The sequence below is a fragment of the Talpa europaea genome, assembly GCF_964194135.1.
Source record: "Talpa europaea genome assembly, chromosome: 7".
Lineage (NCBI taxonomy): Eukaryota > Metazoa > Chordata > Mammalia > Eulipotyphla > Talpidae > Talpa > Talpa europaea.
Genome location: NC_140074.1, coordinates 27,547,639 through 27,561,457, shown reverse-complemented (window position 1 = coordinate 27,561,457; position 13,819 = coordinate 27,547,639).

Sequence of the window (13,819 nt, the reverse complement as noted above, 5' to 3'; positions counted from 1 at the left end):
ATACTGGACATATTTTCCCTCTACATTTATCTTCTAAAGGAGAATGTAGTATACCTCTCTGTACTACTTGGCTTACAGAGGCTGAAAGTACTTTTTTTTTTCCTTTTTTCTTATCCTTTGAGGATGAGGGCCATATTCTGGGGCTTGTACTTGCCAGCTGGCTTTTGATACAACTCACTGGCAAGAACAAACATAGAATACAAGCCTAGAAATAGACTTTGAAGTAGGTCTTCTATGCTCTGCAGGGCAAATATCAAAGCTAGTTTGGTTGATAAACCAAAGATATAAAATTTTACCAAGGTTCCCACATAAGAGGTTCTATTCTATTTGACACCTAATAACTCCTGATATAGTCTGAACAAAAAGGAGAACTGTTGTAGTATTACCAGTATAAAATATTTTCACATTAGCAAAAATGAGACAAGAAGAAAAAACAGATTGCATACTCTCCATTCATAAGTCCCTAGATGTTCTGATTATAGTTTTGCTATAATAAGCAAATGGCTTATAAGATTGAAGCAAGTAAAAAGTTCTCTATCAGAAAACATCCTATACTGTAAGCACTTATGGACCAATATTATAAATGTAAGACATGGTGTGAGACAGCCACTTGTTTTACTTCTTTGATGTGCATGAACATTAGATATGTACAGATAAATAACTAAATCATGAAGATAGGCCAATTCTAAGTTTGCCCCAAATTACTGATTTTTTTTCTGATTTTGCTATGTGGTTCATTTCTCCTTGCTAAAAAATAACCCTGGTCTCTGCAAGCATGCAGTAAGGTTTTTGTTCATCTTTAGTGTGTCATGACTGAGTAGAAGAGGAAAAACAATTAAATCAATTTGAGGAATGAGGCAAAATTATGCAGATAATTAAAATAATATAAATGTACAATATACATTTTAAATTTGTCCTAAAGAATGTTGTTAAATTTGAAATAATCACAAACATCTAAACCTTGAAATATATCCTTTTATGTTTAAGCTAGGGTCTTATAAATATTTTTCACATTTTTTAAGATAATAACTCTCTTCTTTCCTCCCTTACTCCTTCCTTCTTTCTCTTTTCCTACCTGACTCTCTCCAGTCCTGCTTCCCTTCTTCACCCCTTTCTTTCTCTCTCCCGCTTTCTCTTCCTCTCTGTATCTGAGCATAGATTCCCATTTTTGATACATCCATCAGTTCCACAATATGTGTTGAATGCCTACTGATAAAGTACTAACCATTGCATCACTTACTGGAAATCAGCAGTGAACAAGGAATGAACAACCAAGTCTACATTCTCATGGTGTTTACAGAGTTTTCACTTCTTTGAGGGACGATTCCTTGTATCAGTCAAGCCTATGTTTTTCCTTGGTGCCTAGAAAAGGACATTCACTCTGCTATACTTTAATGGAAAAACATTAATGAATGCAAAACATGCAAGTGGAAAGAGCAAATGAATGAATGTAGCCCTTCACATTGGAAAAAAGTAGACCTGTCCTTGATAAATTATAATTAAAGGAGCACCAGATGGCCTCGGAGAGATTAAACCAAGGAGACAAAATGTAGGTAATTACAGGCAGTTTCTAGTTTTTTATGTGTTCACCTTCCATAGATGCTTCATTTTCACAAATAGCATTTTGGCGTCCCTAAACAACCTTCAGTTCTCTAAATTCAGACCTTCCTAATCAGTTGACACATATTTCAAGCTGTTACAAAATGGAACTCTTCCCAGGCTATAGTTCAGTTTCAGTAACATCCTCATTTATGTACACCAGTTTTTTGTATTTTAATATTCCATTGAAATTTTGCATTTATGAAAAATATAAAAACATCATTTTTTTTCATTTGCCACTACCCACATACACAATTTGTTAAGCTATCATTAATTTATGATTTATAAAAACTTTCATTATAAGCATCTCCTTTGATCTCCTAAACAACTCCATCCGTCAGGCATAGATGCAGTCAGGAAGTAGCTACTGGATATCCTCCAAATGTGTACTTCTCACTTGTGCAAAGAGTTGATACAGTGTGTAAGCAAACATATGCCATACAGTCATGAAATCTGACCTTTGATAGGGAAGCTAAGGGACAAATTACTCCAATTAATTATAAGTGACTGGATAATTATAAGTGTCAAATGTTGTGAAGGAAATAGACTACTCTCATGTTGTAAAATAAGGTAAAAATAACCTACCAATTATTGAAAAGAACATGTCTGTTTTCTTGTCTTTCCTTCACTCCACCTGTCCAGTGTGTTGTTATTTTTAGGTACATGATGCACTTTGTATTTTTTTGTCTCAAAAGACTTACTAAATTCCCTCTTTTTCTAGAAAATTTTACAGTTTTTCTAGGAACAAGTGACATCTTTTTCACTTCATGTTGAGTGTACACCAGTGATTGAAATCTCCAAAAAAAAAAAAGGTTTATAGCTTTTTCATGTGCGTTCCATGATTCAGTGATACCATCATTTTGTTTTTATTGTCACTGATGTCAACCTTATTGTTGTTCTTGTTTCTTTTCTTTCTTTTGACAATAAGAAAGAAATATTGGATTCATGAAGATTCCAATTTTTTGAGTCTTCAGGGAATTTAAAAAAATCTTTACTTATTTTTTCCTTTTAACATGTGGCATTTATTCTACAGGATATCATTAAAAAAAAACTGCAATAAAGTTGTAAATAGAGGCTTCTCTAATATTTGAAGGAAAAGAGGAACAGATTAAACCTAGGACTTGCTAATCAAATCTGACAGCTTGAGTTGAGCCCTACCATAAAAAATACTATATTTAGTAGAGAAAATTAAAGGCTTGAACACTTCTGATAGGGTTAACAGAAAGTTAAATTACATGTTTTAGATCATTAAAAAATTCTTATAAACTATTATCTGATGGGGCCTCCCTGGTGGCACAGGCAGTTGAGCGCCAAACTGTGAAGCTGTCCGCAGCCTCTGCAGCACAGGTTCAATCCCGGCCAGCCAGCGAGAATCCCACATGGTGCAGCAGACCTCTCCTGTCTCGTCTCGCCCGCTGCTCCCCTCAGCAGTGTACTTTGTCAGTCTGCCTGTCCTGTTCCCCGCTCTGTCTCTGGTGAATCCTCTCACCCTCCCATGTACCTGGTCTGTGCCCCGGTTCTTGTATAAATAAATCTTTAAAAAAAAAGTATTATCTGATTAACTTTGATTCGCCATGAAGTAAATGTTAGTATTACCATATTTTAAATAAATATCTTAGGCTCCCAGTTTCTGTGGCTTGTCCAAGCACAGTAAAAATGATGCTGCAAGGAAGTACACAAGCCAGCAAAAGAAACATAGACATAATATTTTAAATTCTAAGTTTATCTTACTACCAATGGAAGAACCATACATCAAAAGCAAGGAATCACATATAGAACTACAAAGATATTTTAACGAAGTCAAGGAAATTTCCTTTATGTATTTTACTACAGACTATAAGCAAATACAAGGAAATTCTCTTTTATATGCATACAACATTTCCTTGAAATAGTAGTGCTTTTTGATGGCAGTACTTGATGGAAAAGCTTACCAGGATCTCTAGGAGTCTTCAGAGCTACAATAATTTTTAAGAGAAAAATGTACAACACAGAGAAGATAGTGTCCTGATGGCATAAAAAGTCACATCACACTGCCATCTATCCCATAGTTACTAATGCCAGACATTTGAGGCCTCCTTAGTACTAAATCTGTAAGTTGGAACAATAAAGAAAAGATCTAGGAGGTCAGTCACAAGAGAAAATATCTCTATATTAACAGAAGTGCAAAATTCCATTTTTATCCACTATAGCTAATGTTATCTAGAAACCTTTCAGTCAAGCAAAAGAAAAAAAAATCAAGCTGAACACAGATGTGCAGAATACACACCTTCATTTATTGTGCAGTCACATAAGAGCAATGACCTCTCCAGAGGGTGCTATATGAATGATTAAAGTTACCTTTCAAACTCCAAAGTAGTTCCAAAAATCAGTGGGAATTCTATGTTGGTTTTTTTTTTGGGGAAATGAATAAATATGTATCAATTTTCTACCTTCAATCTTAACCTTTATTTTTTCCTATGTATTTTCTCAATATGGAAATCATTATGTCCTTCCTTCTCTCAAATATTATAGATGCTACAGCTGTATCACTTAAAACAATGAATAATAAGATATAATCATGTAAGAACATTTCACCCACTCTTAATATAGGATAGGTTGGGGTTTTTTTGTTTGTTTGTTTGTTTTAGTGGGAGAGAAAAAGGTTTTCTTTGCTAAATTATCTTTGGCCAAATGAATTCTACTGGTTTTGCTATATATATACTCTAAGTATAGGGATCATTCAGGATCCATGGACTTTAAAGAACATCTTTGAAAGTGTGAGAGTCTCTTTTTAGGAGATAAATGTCAGGGGGAAAAAAGTATTTCACACACAAAACTACAAGCAAATGAATAATATGGAAGATGCTAATTATTAGAGGTTTCACCAGATGGAAAAAAGCAAGTAAATATTTGCAGTTACAGACATTATCATACAATAATGGTAGCTGAGGCTTGGAGAGTGTATGAAAAAATAGAAAATAATTTGAGCATGTACAAAGATAAAGAAATACCATCCAAGCATGGTTTAACTCAATGCAAACAAGTTCTATTATTTGAATCTTTTTTGCACAGCAGTCCCTGAAATCAAAGTATATACCTACTAAATAATTATAGAAAGAAAGGAGGAGGAGAGTGAGAGAAAACTGAAATAAACCAGAAACAGACCAGAAGCCACTAAGTAGCATCAAGGAAACTTCCATGTGCCCTCTTGACTCAGATTCACCCCTCCTGCTTTCTGTCACTTTGCTGCACCTTGTTTTGCCCTAAGTAGTATATAATCAATTTTGCATTTTATCCCCATTTTTCTCCATTTGTTTCCCTTTTTGTTGTGAGGCACTCTAAGTTGGAACTTGAATGAAGAGTTAAGTCTGTCTCTAACCAGCTTAAGGCAGCAGCCACCACTGACACACATTAAGACTCCCCCACCCTGAATGGAGAAATAACAGCTGTGGACCACGTATTTGAAACTAAGGTTGTGTCCTTTGAGCAGAAGCACTAGACTAACACACACACAATAACTAATTCTTAGAAATTTAAGGTGCAACCTATAAAGCTATTCACAGCCACTGCAGCACGAGTTCGATTCCCAACCAGGGAGTCACCCACATGGCACAGCAGACCTCTCCTGACTCACCTGCTGCTCCCCTCAGCAGCATATTTCAGTCAATCTGCCTGTTCTGTTCCCCGCTCTGTCTCTGGTGACTCCTCTCACCCCCCACAACTCTGGCCTATACCCCAGTTCTTGTATGCATACATAAATAAATTAAAAAAAAAGAAAATTTGGGGATCATCAGATTTTAGCTCCTAATCAATAGTGGCAAATTATTTGTATAAGTAAAATTCCAGAAACAGAAAATTTGCATCTCATCAAAGTCAATGGATCCTGTGAAAGCTGGAACAGTAAGTCACCATGGTAGTGCTCTTTTCAAAAATTAGGACTTTTTTTTTTTTTCTAAATCAGGAAAAGGGGTTTGAAAGTTAAAGTTTTCTTTCTAATAAACAAAAGAACTGACTTTAGCGAGAGAGAGGAACTAGGCAATAATGCTCTCTGGAGCAACAGACAGGATTGATGTGGACATTTTACAGTCTTATGCTCTTGTGTATGATTAATACAAAATTCAGGAAACAGAACTGGCAGTTACTTGCTCACCGGATGTATCTCAGCTGTACTGCCCATATCCTCAGTTAGCAATAACGGAGGAAGCAACCCAAAACTGTCTAAGTTATTAGCTGCATTAAGAACAAACAGGTGACCTGAGTGCATTAGTCAGGGTCTCTTCTATACATAATTCAATATTTTCATAATAATCTAATTTTAACAAAATCACCATGAGCAAGATTAATTTTCCCTTTTTGCAAAAGAAAAATAGAAACCTCACAAAGCTGATATTTTGCTTACAAACACAAAACTAGTAAAGATTTTAACTCGAAATCTCATTTTCTTTCACTAGCATACTGTCTGTCTTACTTTTACATACAAAAAAACTACAAACAATGTACACAACTTGAGTTTGGAAATAAGTATATATCTGTGAAATGACCACAATCTATGCTATAAATCTAGCTGTTACCTCCAAGTTTCTTCCTGCACTATTATTACTATCATTATCATTATATTATTATTAATAATAATATAGGAACAGTTAAAGATATAACCTCACAGCAAATGTTGTAGTACACAGTACAATATTGCTAACTATAGGCCCTATGTTCTATAACTGATTTCCAGGATTTATATATCTTGTATAACAAACATTGTAGTCTTTAATACTTCCCTTTTTCCCTCCCTTACTTTATCCTGGACACCCACCATGTCACTCTCTAATGGCTTCTATTTTAGATTTATCATGTACATGGTACTCTGTCAAAACTGTCCTTTCAATTAGCATATATTTGTGGTTTCTACAGGTTGTGGCAAGTGACAAAATTTCCTTTTTCTTTAAGGCCAAGTAATATTTCATTGCCATGTATATACAACATTTTCTATACCCATTTAGCCACGGATAGGTATTTAGATTCTTCCCTCTTAACTATTATAAATAATGTTTTAATAAAGATGAAAGTGGATATATATCTTCAAGATCCTAATTTTCTTTGTAAATAGACTCAAAGGTGGGATGGCTAGATCTTTAGTTGTTATTTTTAGTTTTGGAGGAAACTCCAAACTGCTTTCTATAGAGGTTGTACCAATTCACATTTCTGTTAAAAGTGAACAAGCGTTCCATTTTATCTATATACTCTTAGACTCTTACACTCTTTTGAACTAATACTTATTATCATTTGTTCTTTTTATAAAGCCATTCTAACAGATGTGATAAAATTCTCTCACTGTAATTTTGATTTCCAATTTCCTGATGATGAGTGATGCTGTGATCGTCTTTACATATCTGCTATTTGCTTTCTTTGGAAAAATTTATCTTCAATTCTTTTAAATAATTCTTTTGCCCATTTTTAACCAGGTAGTTGTGTGTTTTTGTTCTTTTTATCATTTTTTTTGTTTTTCTTTTAAATTTTATAAGTACCATATATATTTTGGATATCAACCTTTTATTAGATACATGGTTTGCAAGTAATTTTTTTTTCCCAATCTTGTGGACTTCTAGTGAGTCCGAACCTGAAACGCGACAGTGAGGGAAATCAGACATGGGGGACTGTCATGTCCAGCATGCAGCAAATCTTTATTGTCTTAGTGCTCGTTATATACTATTTTAATTGTAGCAGGTGTAACATCAAAGCATACCACACATAATGATAATATGTATGAATGGTTAGTCTATTTTCTTATTATTTATTTACTTCAGACAGTAGGATACCAGGCGGTTAGTTCTCACACACATAATCTTATCGCCTCCTAGCCTGAGCCTTGGAAGTTTGCTCATTATTTTATTGTTGTCAATCTGTGGAGATGTACGCAGTTCACTTCCAGGCTCTCAACACCAAGTCCTGTCACCCAGAGGTTTTCCTCCGAGACACATGTGTTTTCACATGCCTTAGAGACTCGGGTCAAGGCCCTTTTGCTCACTACGCAGGGTGGCCGCCTCCAACACAATCTGTAGATTATCTTTTCATTTTGTTAATTGTTATTTGCTGGGCAGAAGTTTTTTTTTTTAATTTTGCAGTAGTACCACTTGTTTATTTTTGCTTTTAATACCAGTGCTTTTGAGGTCATATTTAAGAAAATGTCCAAATGTTTCTCCTATATATTTTCTTCAGATGTGACATGATTTCAAGTCTTATGTTTAAGGTTCTTACCCACTTTTACTTCATTTTTATGAATGGTGTGCTAAAGTTTCAGTTTCATTCTTTTGCATGTGAGTAGTAAAGGCTATTCTTTATTTTTTTATATATTCTTGACTGCTATGTCATATATTAATTATATTTGCAAAAGTTAATTTCTGAGGTCTTTGTTTTGTTCTTTTAGTCTATATGTCTTTTTTTATGCCAGTACCATAGTGTTTTGATCATGGTTATTTGGTAACGTATTTTGAAATAAGGCAATGCAATGAGTCCAAGTTTGTACTTACGTCTCAAAATTAAATTGGCTTTTGAGCTGTTTAATGGTTCCATATGAATTTTAGGGTTGTTTTTCCTAGTATTGTTTAAAAAAAAGTCACTGTAATTCTCACAGGGATTAAATTAAATATATTATAGATCAATTTGGGTAGTATGTATTTATAAAAATATTGATTCTTCTAATTTATGAATACCAGGTATCTTTATTTCTGTCTGTTTTAAACCATTACATCAGTATTTTATGGTTTTGAGAATATATATTTGTAGTTTTATTCCTAAGTATTGTATATTTAATGTTGTTATAAATGGAATTGTTTTTATTTCCCTATCAAATAAATCATTTTTGGTATATAGTAATTCAACTGATTTCTGTTGAATACATTAATTTTGTATTCTGCAACTTAACTGAATTTATTAGTTCTAACATTTTACTGGTAGTGTTTTGGGTTTTCTATATATAAAAATAGGCCATCTGCAAACAGATAATTTTACTTCTTTCCAATTTGGATGCTATTTAATTACTGTTTTTGCTTAATTGCTCTGATTAGAACTTCCAGAACAACATTAGAATAGAAGTAGGAACAGAGTATCCTTGCATTATTACAAATCTCAGCAGAAAAGCTTTCATTTTTTCATCAAGTAGAATGTCAGTATGTGCTTTCACATATTGCCATTATTGTGTTAAGTTTCTTCTATACATAATTTGTAGTTGTTTTCTTTTTTTGTCATGAATGGGTGTTGCATTTTCTCAAATGCTTTCTCTGCCGCTATTAAATTAAAAATGTGATCTTCATTCACTATCCTATTAAATGTTTTATATCAAATCAACTGATTACAATATGTTGAACCATGTTTAAATCCCAGAGACAAATCCCACTTGCTTATCACGTATAATGCTTTTATTATTCAATTTAGATTGAAAATATTTTATTGATAATTTGTGCATCCATGTCATCAGGGATAGTCCCCTGAATTTTTCTTTCCTTTTGTTGCCATTGTCTGGCTTTGATATCAAGGAGATGTGCCCTATAGAAAACATTTACCAGTGTTTATTTCTCCTCCATTATTTTTAAAGAGTTTGAATAGAATTGCTATTAATTGTTCTTTAAATGTTTGATAGAAAGCACTTGTGGAGCCATTTGATCCTCGACTTTTCTTTGTTGGAAAGTGTTTGATTACTGACTCAATCTCCTTTATCATACTGCTTTTCTTAAAAAAAAGTATTATTTTTATTGCAGTAACATTGGTTTACAGTATTTGCATATAATTTAGAGATGCGAGTTCACACCTGTTCAGATGTATGTTACTACCTTAAAATTACCATCAAAGCACCAAAATCCTAACTATTGAAGAAATATAAAATTTAATATTCCTAAGTAACCAAACTTTCTAATGAAGTATTCAAATATATTTTCACAAAGATACCTAAGAATGGTCACTATTTTAATTTACTAACCTATGTCTTAGTTTTTATTTTCCTGGATGTTTCCCTATGGAGCTCCAAGTATTCCACTTCAGAAAAGGTGCATTGAATATTATTCAATGTTTCCCTTACTATCATGGTTTTTCTCCTTTAAGAAGGCCAATTATGCCTACTTTGAACAAAGCTTTTGCTATGTTTTGGTACCTCAATCCTATCTGAGAATGGCCTTAGTTGAAGAGTTCTTTTGCCCAGGAGTCACACACTTATTACACTGTAGCCTATCTCCAATTATAAGTGAATTCAATTTTATAAAGATTTGATCCCAGAATCAAATTGTTGATAACTCTGAATGTTCATCCCAGCTTTAGAAAATTCTACCAGTTTATCTGAAGTTTTCTTATAATCGTACCAAAGGACACATTTTCCATTGGCTCATCCCTGTTTCTTTTTCTGGTCTCCACGAGAAGTGATTCTGAGAGTACTCTCCAATAAACTTCCAACACTCTAATCTCCATAAAAAGCCCAGCATAAGCATAGGTGTGGTCAGAACAAACAGATACCAAAAACAAAAAAATATTTAAGGGATGGATCACTGGCTTGGTTACCAATTGCTTCATAACAAAATTTTCCAAAATTTGGCAATTTGTGCATAACAACAAATATTATGTCATACAAATTGTGAGAAATAGGAATCTAGAAGCATCCTAGGTACTTGGTTCAGGTTAGAGTCTCCTGTGAGATTGCGATCAAACTGTGGGTCAGGACTCCATTCATCTCAAACTACACTGAGGCTGAAGGATCAGCTTCTAAGTTTTTAATGGTTATTGGCAGACCTCAGTTCCTCATTGGCAAGTTGGAGGAGAACTCAGTTTCTTATCATATTGGCCTCTCCACAGAGCTGCCTTGTGAAATAGCAAATGTCTTGAAACAAGGGAGAGTGTTCAAGAACAAAGTCGCACTCTTTTAAGAACATTATTTTGGAAGTGACATACTTATCATTTCTGTAGGTAGGTAGGTAGATAGGTAGGTAGAAACAGACAGACAGACAAACACAATCCTGATAAAATAAGGAGACTATACAAGAGGATGAATAATAGGTGGCAGGGGCCATTTGGGGCCACCTTGACAGTTGGCTGCAATCACTTTCCACAGGCTGGCATATTAGTCATATAGTGCTGTGAAGCAAATTACTACAAAACTTAGTGACTTAAATAACATTTATGATCTCACAGTTTCTGTGGGTCAAGAATTTGAGCACAGTTTAGCTCGATATCTGAGCCACTAAGAATACTGCAATCAACTCAAAGTTCAACCAGAAATGATTCTTTCTAAGTCACTCACATGGCTGGGCAGGACTTAGTTCCATGTGTTTCTACAGGACTATGGATTCGGTTTCTCTCATTTTTGTGCCATATAAGCTGCTCCACAGACTATCTCATGACAAGCCACTCGCATCTAAGCAAGCAAGAGAGAAGGCAAGAGTGAAGGTCAGAAAAAAAAAAAAAACAAAGCATTGTCTTCTATAACTGAATCAGAAAATTGGCATCTCCTCATCTTGCTGTTTATTGGAAGCAATGATCAAGAAAAAGGGGTTATATAAGTGTGAATACCAAGAAATGGGGATCTTTGGGAACAATGTTACCTCTGGCAATGCTTGACTTATCAGAGTTTGTAGGTAAAGTTAGCTGCAAGCACAAAGTGGCTGTGTATAAAAATTGCTGCTGTTGAACTATATATATACTCATAGAAGGAAGTATCCCAGGCATCTGTAAATCAGGCATTTGAAAAATGTGAAGGACACAGCAAGAATGATAATGGAAATAAATGATTGTTGCTGGAGACAACTGATGCTTTAGAGAAAGACAACGTAGGCCTGAAAATCATTTACTTTAAATTAAAAGCTAAACATGGGAGCCAATGGGCATACTTGGCTGCATATAAATCATATCTTCCTCAGCAGGAGGGCAAGGAAAATGAGGATCAAATCCATGACTTAATCATAGAAGTCACAGAACTCTAACATTGGTCAAGTTCCCAACCTAGACAAAGTTTGGTAAGCCAAGTTGAGAATCTTCATTGGAAATAATTGAACCCTTAAACATGTAATACAAGGATCTGGATTGAATATTATTCAGTGATGAATTTTTAAGTAAGTAATGCTGAAAGTCTGGATGTAATTGAAGGGATTTCTGAACACTGTCTCCTACAGAGCAATCCCACTGCTTACCATTCCAAAAGTTTGCCTTTAATGCTATCAGTATCAAGTTGTCTTTTACAATACAGAGTTTCTGGGTGGTTTCCCATCGTCAGTAGTCTTAGTCAGCAAGAGACAAATTTTATAGTAAAAACTTGGAAGTGAGTGGCAAGTCACCAGCTGAGAATAAGATAATATTCTCAAGGAAGAAAATGGTGTTTTACTGAAGACAAACTATGTCAATCTTCTTCCAAATTTTGTGAGATATCACTGACTACTGCAAACTATTTAATGGGAAGTGTAGAGACCAACCCAAATGTTGCCATTGTTAAATAACTATTTTTCTGGGTCTCAGTGACCTTGTCTATGAATAAGAATATTTTCACCATGAACATTCCACAGGGGTTCACAAAGCTATTTGTCTAGTATAAAAGTTACAGTCTCAGATTAGGAACAAAGAAAGTTGTTGTTTAAATGTTCACTCACAGAAAATGGGGGCATGTGTCAGAGAAAAAGCTCAGCATCTGAGACAAGTTTTGGAAAGTGTTAAAAAGAAAAAAAAAGTAAGCAGAGGTTACAGAAAACTGAAAATAGGAATACTCTGAAGACCACCAGTGTTAACCTTTGCCTCATGCTTGCTTGGAGAATGCACTCAACATTCTAGAAACTTATTTGTGCTGCCTTCATATTTTGCTATAATAGAAGAAAAAATGCGTAGAAATGTAAGCTCCAAATAATCAGTAACTTTTATCCCCTAGAAGCAGGCCCTGAAGCAATTCTCCAACCCTATTCATTGAGCTGATCAATGAGTCCCCATGACACTCATCTGTTTACTCTTACCAGGTCAGAAAGCCTTAACCTCAACAGAGAGCTTTGCCCCCCCATATCTCTCCTCAAGTTTCCTTGTCCAGGAATACACAAAATTACACCTCAGGTCACTAAGACTACTGACTAAGACTAATGCCAAATGCTCTTCCCTGTCTCACAGGACCACAAAGTTACTATTTAATTTTGTTTCCCACTTTCGGCTGTTTCCTTCAAACTAAATCCAATTGTAAAGAAAAGCACTTAAATTTTTTTGTAGGGGGAGGGGTGGTAAAACAAGATCAAATTTCAGAAGAAATGACAGTTCCTATAGTAGTTTGATCTGAATTACCCAGAATTGCATTAACTATTCTAATCAAAGTCATTAATTGTGATAGATTATTATGATCATCTGGCCTGTATCTGCCAAAGAACTCAAAGCGTTTTATAAGATTTGACTCATTATCTATATATTGAAAAAGGAAAACCACCCTAAGAATATATCATTAGGTACTGAAGAAACAATTTTTTGAAAGCCACTTCATTTTTTGCACCATTTCCTTTTTTATTCCCTTTTGGTACAGTTCAAGATGGAAGCCATAATCTTAATGTCAGTGTTCTTTCAGGGATGAGCAGCCAATTTTGGGTTGACTCCCTGTTTGAAAGCTTCCATTTTGACAGTTATATTAGTTTGCTAGGGCTGCCAAAATGAAGTACATCAAATTGGGTAGCTTTATTATAAGATATTATGATTTCACAGTTTTGGAATCTATATAGAAGCCCCAAAACAAGAGTTCAGCAGAATTAGTATCTTATGAAGCCTGGAGGGAAAAGATCTATTCCAGGTCTCTCTCTTAAGTCTGTAGACTGATAGCTTGTTGCAATGTCTTTCCACATATGCTCCTATGTTTGTGTGGCTCTATGTTCAAATTTCCCCTTTTTTATCTGAACTGTATTCATATTGAAGTAGTAGCCCACTCTACTCCACAATGACCTTATCCTAACTTAGCTAATTATATTTTAATGATCTGATCTCCAAATAAGATCACATTCCAAGACATCAGTGATAAAGGAGTCAACATAAAGATTTTTAAGAGACAATTCAACCCTAAACAGTCATGTCAAGATTTGATATGATTTTTAAAATATTTATCTGGGCCTCCCCTGGTGGTGCAGGTGGTTGAGCGCAGCACTATGAAGCTGTCCGCAGCCTCTGCAGCACCAGTTCGATCCTGGCCAGAAGGTGAGGGTCCCACATGGTGAGGCAGACCTCTCCTGTCGCACCCACTGTTCGCCTCAGCGGTGTA